Source organism: Chiroxiphia lanceolata, chromosome 5 (genome assembly GCF_009829145.1).
Source record: "Chiroxiphia lanceolata isolate bChiLan1 chromosome 5, bChiLan1.pri, whole genome shotgun sequence".
NCBI classification, from domain to species: domain Eukaryota; kingdom Metazoa; phylum Chordata; class Aves; order Passeriformes; family Pipridae; genus Chiroxiphia; species Chiroxiphia lanceolata.
Window position 1 is genome coordinate 11,030,273 of NC_045641.1, and position 9,369 is coordinate 11,039,641.

Here is a 9,369-nt window from a genome sequence, read left to right on the forward strand (position 1 = left end):
TATGTATGATTATCTTTCTTCATTCCAGTTCTCTAAACAGATTAATAAGTTCTTTCATTAGCCTTTTTGTTTTGTTTGTTTGTTTTCATCTCTGTTGCATTAGGGCAATCTAATATAGTTATTATTCAGCTGACACCCTTCCTGATGTAGACATCTCTGAAATCTCTCTCTGCCAAACAAGGAGGACATGGATAGTTCTCTGATCTCAGCCTGCCATGCCCATGGCACCCACTTCAGGCAAAACCGGGAGTTACACCACTCACTGGTGTGAGCTACTCAGGCTGTTTCTGCATTATGCCAGTTAAGACAGTCCCCAAGTCCATCAGCACCTCGGTGGGAATGGCAGTCCCTAGAGAGAGACAATTGTGAGAAGCCTCTTTCCAGATCTCCATCAGTCCACAGTCCTCTACTGAAGGGATAAAACTTTGTTTCAGCAACTTCATGACAAAGGCACAACTGGATTTTTTTCTTGAGCTGCATTCCTACCACCAAATTTCATCAATCCCAACTGCCTTACAGAGCAGCAGAGATTTTAAAGCGAGTTTAGAGCTTGATCTTTGAAAGATGTAATACCTTAAATTTCAAGATTATTCAGTCCCAAAAGAAAAACATCTGCAATTACTTGGAAAACAAGAGTCGTTGGTAATATGTGTTAACATACCTTAAGACCTAGCCCCTAGTGAAAGGAGTTGTAAAGAAAATCAGAATGGCACCAGTGTTGAAAGATATGGTAAAATATAAACTCATAGTGATATTTTTTCTGACTTGTTATCATTTATGAATAATTTAGACAAAGAGGTGCCTAATTTAAAATTTATTCTTGGTCGGGAATTAGTGACATTCAGAGAATTTGCAAGTTTGTTATTTGCTTTAGACCACCAGTTAACAGAAAATCTGCTCTTTTCTATTTTAGATGCCACTGTCTATGTCCTTTTTATTTTTATCAATTTCTGTTTGTTAATATGTTGTGATCATCTCTAAATAAATTTCTACGGAGGTATTAGTTGCAGGTTTAATTATGCATTCAAGAGCAAACTCAGAGAGAAAAGGAAAACAGAAAGATGAAGTGGAAGAACAATGAAAGAACCGGTTTGCTCATGATACCTAAAGGACTCAAAGGATTTCATGAATTTCTACATAGTGAAGCAGCTATAGGAATAGTGTGTCTTGCATTTTCATAATCAGTTATGAAGTCCTTTTATTAAAAAAAGGACATACAGCATGCCCTAACAGATAAGTTAGCATGGTCATCAGGCCAGTGATGTGTCCTCCCTTGTCATCCCAAACTCACAATTTATCCCATCTGTACCTGAGACCAGTCAGCTCCTTTTAGCTGCGTTGGAAACCCACCATTTGCGGGCTCTTGCACCATCAGCAGTTTATGGCTCTCTTGCTTTTAACAATTTCTATTTCTGTACATTTGAGCTCATTTGGTATGTTAATAACTTCTCCTTGGATACTTGCAAGCAGAATGACCAAAAGACTGCTTACAACCTCAGAAAAATGTCCTTACTATAAAAGTCATCCGGTCCGTCCACCTGCCACCAGGTCATTCCATGTGGTTCCCACTTGAAAGCTTAAACCTTTGATTGTTTGGCCTGTACATACAAGGGAGCTAAAAGAAGCTACATTTGTCTTAAGTCACTTTACATCTGTAGAACTGGCTTTTCTACTGGAGGTGGTACACCTTATTTGAACTGCAGGTTTACTGAGTTGCTCTCCTCTCTACCAGCTCTGTTACTCTGTGCTTGTTTAGCAATAGAAAATCATCACAGGGGTAACATTAAAAAAAAAAATCAGTTTTCTCAGACTTTTCATGCATTTTGTTGCACTTTTCACAAAGATAACTGGAAATTGACTTAACTGAATTATAAAACTGTCAAGTCATTAAAGACTCTGATACTATGGATGGATGTATAATGTGTTTAAGGGCAAATTTCGAAGCAAACTTCAGCTAGAAATTCATTAGACCTGAAGAACTTATGAGTGAAAGTCACTAGGACCAAATCTCATATCTTTGTAGCTAGGTTCAGATCAGGAGTTTTAGTTTAGCAAAGGCAGGACTGTGATATGGTTGTGCAACTCATTGGATAGTTGGTGTGGGGATTTGAAAACCTGACTGTGGTTACACATTGTAGCAAATCTAAGGAAAAGCAAAAAATTCTCAATTGAATCACATTCTGAAAAGTACATATTTCCAGTTGATTTTTCCCATAATACTATCTATTCAGCAGATCTTTTTTAAAGTGTGGAAATAAATGTTTTAAAATTTAAAATGGAAATTAGCTCTTTTTCGTAAGTGTTTAAAGTCTTTTAGATATCATCAGGCTTTTTTTCTTGACTTAACTTCCAGAAGCTTTTCAAATTCAACAGAAATACACTTTCCACCAAGAAACACTTCCATCTAAGTTTCTGCAAGCTTTTCCAATGTTTTTATTTTGTTTTAGGCAGACTAGGCATCCCTCATGAGCACTAGCAATAAACAGCTAGCAAGCAACTGACTGCTAACAACTTATGTCTATTCCAAGTTCTGCAAATTGTAAAATATTCACCCTTCTCCCACCAAACACAATGAGAGTCTAGACATCCAAATTTATGCAATTCAAATTATCCATTACACAACTGCAGTGAAGAGACTCACACAATAACACTCAATTGCACATAGAAGTCAACAAACTATTCTCATCTATCAGAATTGAATGCAAAATATAAAGATTAAGGTAGAAATTTCCCATGAGAATGCACTTTCTGGGGATTCATATTCAAGTGACTATTATGTACCCTAAGCAGAATAGAAAATACCATAACAAAATTAGATATGGTCTATGAGACTGTAGTATAATTTAAACTTAGATTTGACTACAGGATTAATAAGAATATTTACCCCATTCTAGAGTGCTGGATATGTACTTTTCAGTATTGTTTCAAACATCCTTCACAAAATATTGACAATGAAAATGGTCCATTCAAATCTCTGAAAAGACAATTTATAAGCAACTGTATAGGAGGAAAGATGCAAAATGTTACTAAATTCTTTTTTCTCTACTTAACTTAGACTTCTGTACATTTCAGTTTAAAACAAGTCCTTATAAAACCCAAATAATTTCATCTATATTTTCTTAATTATTTCTCCAACTCTAACAGCAATTTTTAAACACTGTTTGACTCAACATTGCTTCAGTTCTGAAACAGAATCATCTTTATTGCTCCAAATGAGAGCAATTATGTGGTGAAAAAGCAGTGAAAATTAAAATGTGTTTTGAAAACTCAAGAGTTGCAACACAATATCACACTCTAATTCCATTTTCTTCAAGGTCAGATGGAGGACTTAAAAATCCTGAAATTCTTCAGAGATGCATTTGCAGAAAAGAGATTATTTCTGCTATTTTTTAATATTTGATGTACTTTGAAATTATAGTTCCAAGCTTTTTAATTGCAATAGAAAATGCTAGAAATCTCACTTTAAAAATCTGCATTTCTTATAAATTCACATGACTTCAGAACAGTAGTTTGAAGAATATTAAATATCAAAAGATAGAATGCAATTGGGAAAGCCAGCAATACTGAACATAACATACCATTGTTATCATAATAACAAAGCATTTTACTAATACATGTACAATTTCACTCTTGCTTGCAAACAGCTTTGCAAAATCTTTTTTTTTTTTTTTTTTTTGCATTACAAATAAACATTTTCAAGAGCTTTCCACCAACTGACCGGTGAAGTATTTCTGAGGAAAACCTTCTGATTTTAAATGTTGTATCATATGACTCACCTTGAATAAGGGCAACTGATTTTTCAGCTGAACAAACGAGTACTTAACACATGACTTGCATCAAGTTACCAGCAGACAAGCAGCTAAATCTCCCCACCAAGCACATAGGCTCTGAACTCTGAGGGAGTGTTTATATATTCCAGGAGACGTCAGTTCCCACTTTATCTTTTTGCCAGAAGAAAAAGTTAAGTTGTACTCGTGCTGGGGGAGGGGGTTATTTTTACAGTCTGACTAAAAGCCACTACCTACATCGCGTGGTAATATACTTAGCAACTGCAGTCTTTATCAAATTTTGATCCAAGTGAGTCAAAGGTCAAGGAGACAAAAGGGTAACTTACTTATTTGGTTCCTAGTCACTTCTTTAATATATATTTGCTTTAAAACTGCTCACATTAGTAGGTTATGACCAACCAGTTCCTGATAGATTCTTTAAGATACAGAATATTTTCAAATATTCTTTTCTATCTAGCATGGTCTGCTATATAATTATAAATAAAGCCTTACTACTGCAGTCATTCCCTGTTAAAATACACTCACTGGTGTGAGCTACTCAGGCTGTTTATCTTTTCAGTTTAATCATCATGATAGCATGTTTGAAAGTAATAAGAATCAAGAAATGTTAGAATATTTTTCAGAGTAATTTTTTTCAGATACTGGATTACGACATTTCCTCACAAAGTGCTAAGGCCCTTCCTCTTTTACTGCAAGTTCCAACTTATCATATTCTGTGGTATTCTGCAATATTCTGTGATAACATCATGCCAGAAACTTCTTTTTCTGAACATATCTAAAATTATTTATTTTTACACTGCTATCTCTGTCAACCAACATGTCGCTCCATCATAGTGTCTACTAATAATGAAGTTTGCCAAGCTTTTGCACAAATATTTTCTAAATATGTCCTCATCTCAGGTGAATTAAATGAATGCATTGTTTTAAAAGATTCTTCTGGCAGCAGCAAGAGGAAGTGATCTTTACTTGGCCTAATTATAAGAGAGAAAATATTTCTAAAAATAGATTATTAGGTCCAGACTTTCAGGGTACGGCACTGAATAGTTTGTGATTCCCATGTTTAGTATTTGCTGGTTTGACTGACTGTTTGCTATTTTGTATCTGCTGTTTTCTAATCTACTTCTGCTAAGTAAATCTAAAGTGGATGAAGATTAATGAATCTGAGGTTTTATCTCGTAGTAGTGAAGGCAAGACTGAAAGTGAGCCTGGCCTTTTGAAGGAAACCTATTATAGGGGAGTCTGTGTAAAAGGCTGGCTGCCAGGGAACTTTAGTGACCCTAGCTAACTCCAGTTTCACATCCTTGAAAAGTGCAGTACATTTGTTTTCCTCTATTTTGTAACTAAAGAGTGGAATTTAAGCGCTGAAAGAAGCAGCCCTCCACACTATGTGTCCCATGCACTACTTTTGTCAATATTGTCATTAGTTGTTTCTGTTGGACCTCTCTTCATGTGATGCTCCCTTGAGGATACTCTTGTTTGGGATCCCCCAGATTTTCTTCCAGGCTGAACTGCCTCTTTCACTGCTGCCCATGAAGGTGGTCCCTGCCACGCTCATTTTCTGCAGTGTATGGGAGTCACTGTGCACCATTCATGATGAAAATATCTACTGTTGTTTTTTGTTGGAATCCTAAAGGCACTAATGCTGATGTAATGAAGTTCAGTTTTCAGCATACACATGCTGAGTTGTATCACCTAATTTTGTGACTTACAATAACCTATTATCATCCCATATAAGCAAAATCTCTCCTAGCAGCAGTGCTCGCCCAGGAAATGAGGACTACTTGGTTCAACTGCAGAAACCAGCTATAAGAACTGGAAACTCAGAGAGAAGCTGTTAACTTCTGGATGTCAGTCATTTCTGTTTCTTAAAAACAAAGCAAAACAAACCATAAGTGCCTAATGGTCCTGTGTTCTTTGGCTTCACATCAGAGTTCAGAGGTTATAGAGAAGAAAGTAGAGACACACAACAACAGAGCAAAGACACAAAAACCAAACAATTATGTACTTCATTGGAGTCCCCAGTGGTGCAACAACAGAGAAGCTGCCCCACCAGGAAAAACTGTCAAGAAGGAGAAATAGGGTAAATGACACTCACATACTTGATGAAGACACAGAAAACTGCAAGAAGCATAAAAAGAGAAATGCAGTTAACTCCAAATAAAGTCCCCCTACATTTCCTGGAGTAAACATACTGCTGACAAGAAAATGCTGAAGAGGTGTTATTTATGCCTTTAATAGGTATCTCATAGCTGGGTCTTTTGGAAAGCACTTTATTTGGGATTCTTTCCTATATGCCCTGAGGTTCTTAAACAGTCTATGTTTCCCTTTTCCTTTTTTTTTTTTTTTTTTTTTTACATTATGATCCAGTCCATCGGGGTATGAAATACCTTTACAGTATATATAATTTGAATTTTTAGGAGATTTACATAAACATTTCCACATCCCTATGGGAATTCTTTGATATACAGTACAGCACAGAATTTTATATTCCTGTGATTCCATCGTCATGAGACAGAGTTTTTCTTCAGCTGCCTATCATGAAACTTATAAAAAACAATCTTAACATTAATTCCTTTTCAGATGTGGAAATATTACCATATGTTAGATGAGGTTAGGAAGCAAACTAGAAGGCTCTGGGAAACTCCTGTCTGTGCTTTTGCACCCTATCAAGTTTTTAAGGACAATAACTGTTAAAAAAACCCCAACAAAATCCACTTTCTAGTTCTTAGGTAAAGTGCCAAGCCAAAGATGAGGTTAATATTCTTAGCATTCAAAACATGATTTTCTAGGAACTTTTGAGTACTCTCCCTATTTTGAAATAAAGATGTGAGGAATTATGTTTCTGCCCTTTCTATGGTAAGTAAAAGCACAAATTTATTGTTTATCCAGGTTATTTTATTAGCATCATCTTATGTGGCTTTTACACTCTCTACTAAAAATCCTGTTGCTACCACTTAGTGGCCCTCTGGCTTCTTCACTGGAAGTGGAGAAGTCCCACAGGAAGTGTTGTACCTTGCTCAGTAGTAAAAGACTTAAATCATTCAAAATACCCACAAAACCCAAACCAAACCAAAAACAAACAAACAAAACCCCAAAAACCAATCAAACAAAAAAAACCATCCTGTTGCTCCTGTCCCCAAATAAGCTCTCATGTTCACCCATGTACACTTAGTTCTACTGAGGAGGAGAATAATCAAGATGAACAGTCTAGGGAAGAAAATGTGCAATATGCCACCAGCTGCATAAGACTTGATCCTCTGTGTGTATTGGAGATACTAGGAGGTGTTGTTTTATAGGGAGTGAATTTTGTATCCATGAAAGTTAATTTGATTTCCTAAAGAAATTAAAACCTTCATCTCATAATACATGAGAAGCAGCACCTGAGCTATCCATCCAAACCACATGTGAATTCACTTCTTTTGAACAAGAACCTCCCCTAGAGTGAACATGGGCTATCTTCAGGTATTACCCATAAGGAACATGAATATATGACACACAAATTATAAAATAGTGATACAGAACTAATATTTTTCTTCCTGAATTTTGTGTTTACTCTTTTTGTCTCATAGTGACTGCTACTTTGTACCACCTCATTTTCCAAAAGGCACAGGATAGAACAGAGTTCTGTAGGTCAGGAATAGTCACCTCACATAAAAAGGAAGGAAGTAAAAAGATATTTCAGTTGTTTCAGTTTTGCTTTTAATATCTTATCTCTAAGGACCTAAAATAAAAGAAAGGCATAGTTTCATATTAATAATTCTTTTTTTGTGTAAAGTTAATTGCAAATATTTGTTGCAAATAAACTTATCCAGCTAAAAGCAGACAGCTGGCCTAAGGAAGAGGAATTAATTCCTCTTAGGAATTAGGAATTCCTCTCAATGGAGAGGAATGAACACAACTCATCCCATGTGATTTAAATGCTTATCTTAGGCAAGAATATATGGAATCATAGAATCATTAAGGTTGTAAAAGACCTCCAAGATCATCAAGTCCAACCTTTGACTAAGTACCACTATGCCCACTAAACCATATCACAAAGTGCCATATCTAGTCAGTTTTTGAACACTTCCAGGGGGTGCATAACCTTTAGAGCTACAGATGTCTCTCTTTTAACTGCAGAGAATCTAAACAACTGACTTAAATTAGACCTCTAATGATTAGAATGTCAACGTTAGAACAATTCCACTCAAACTCTCCAAACAGGTCTTTCAGTTCCACTCCACATCAGTGCATCATGCTGACAGTAGTACCAGGGCAGCCATACAAGGTTCTGTTAAATGCATACATCTTGTGAAGCAAGAAGAAAACTTCAAGATATTAACCACCTGACATTAATGGAAAGTTTGGCCAAAGATTGCAGACATGGTGTAGCATTTCTTTTCCGAGCTCACATCACAGACTTTTACTGCAGGTGTGTTGGCCTTCAAGGCTTGCCAATGCATGCCCTGAAGCATATTCCAACCACTCATATCAAACAGTTTTCAATCCCCTGAAAAAAGATGCTCCCAAACATGCATTAATACCTGATTTCTCCTCACAAGAGCTTGGAAGAGTCATTCCAAACTGGTGTGTAGCTCCATCATTACCCACTAAAGACTCCCAGCTGTAGCTTTCCCAGCTCTGTGAAGAGTTAGGACCTAAGGTGCTGTCCCTTGTGATTCTCAGTGTGTCCTGACGATATGGAAAACGTCCTAAAATACCAACAGCTCAGGCCAACTTGGCAGCAGTACAGTGGAAACAGTGTGATATATTTGGCTCCTGTCACTGATGAGTTCCTCTGTCAAACTGTAACTAGGTTCTTTAAGGGGAAAATGGGTGATGGAAGACCCAGTAGTTGCTTCACTTTTTTTTCCCTGGAAATATTAATTCTCAGCTCTTCTTCACTGATTGTGGATTCATGTGAGAGTCACTCAGGGTGTAGATAGGGAGGAACTTAGTACAAAAGGATCGAATACAGAAACTGTGATATAATAATATACACTTCTTGTGAGTCTGAAACAGCAAGGAGATATAAAAATCTGTTATTTAAATGGCTGGATCAGTCTATTAATGCTAGAGACCCTTCTCACTGCAACCTAAGTGTTGCCTCAAAAATCAGGATGTCCAGTAAGCCAATCACACACAGAGCCAAGGTATTTGTTTATTCAATATTTTTATAAATTTGGGTGCTAGGTGGTAAGTACACAAAGCTAGCACACCAAGCAGAAAAGACAAGCACTCTTTATATGCTGTTAATTTTGATATATTCTGCTTATCTAATATATTCATTATTTACTACTTGACTATTTCTGTTTTATGCTGATCTGGCTTCTTATCTTGGACAGCCTGGTGGTCATCAGTGTTTGATATTCTATCATTGTTGAGCTGGGTTTGTTACTTTCTTCTTATCTTGGGTGTTCTGCTTAACCCTTTGGTTTCTTCTTATCTTGAATGACCTGCAGTAGCACACTCTTCCCAAAATTTTTTACCGCACTGAGTCTATGACATTTGAAGCAGGTCAGGCCCTAAACTTCAATAAGGCAACTCTACTGACAAAAAATTTGCCTTACACTTCACAAGAAGGGTACAGAGAGGAAATTCC

The 9,369-nt window shown here is 36.5% G+C and overlaps 1 protein-coding gene across 6 annotated transcripts in view; it reads right to left on the bottom strand.

Annotated features, from left to right (window-relative positions):
- The window catches only part of CD36 (CD36 molecule), a 31,527-nt gene extending 23,194 nt beyond the window's left edge, over nt 1–8,333 (bottom strand). For 2 of the 6 annotated variants that reach the window (XM_032688370.1, XM_032688368.1), the window contains exons 1-2: nt 3,777–3,909; nt 2,885–2,997 (exon numbers count right to left, since the gene is read on the bottom strand). The gene's annotated coding sequence lies outside the window, so the exon portion shown is untranslated. Of the gene's footprint in view, nt 1–2,884; nt 2,998–3,776; nt 3,910–8,311 lie in introns of those variants that run through there. The other 4 variants (XM_032688371.1, XM_032688367.1, XM_032688369.1 and 1 more) reach the window with 3 other exon arrangements.
- Between the last annotated feature and the right edge of the window lie 1,036 nt (nt 8,334–9,369).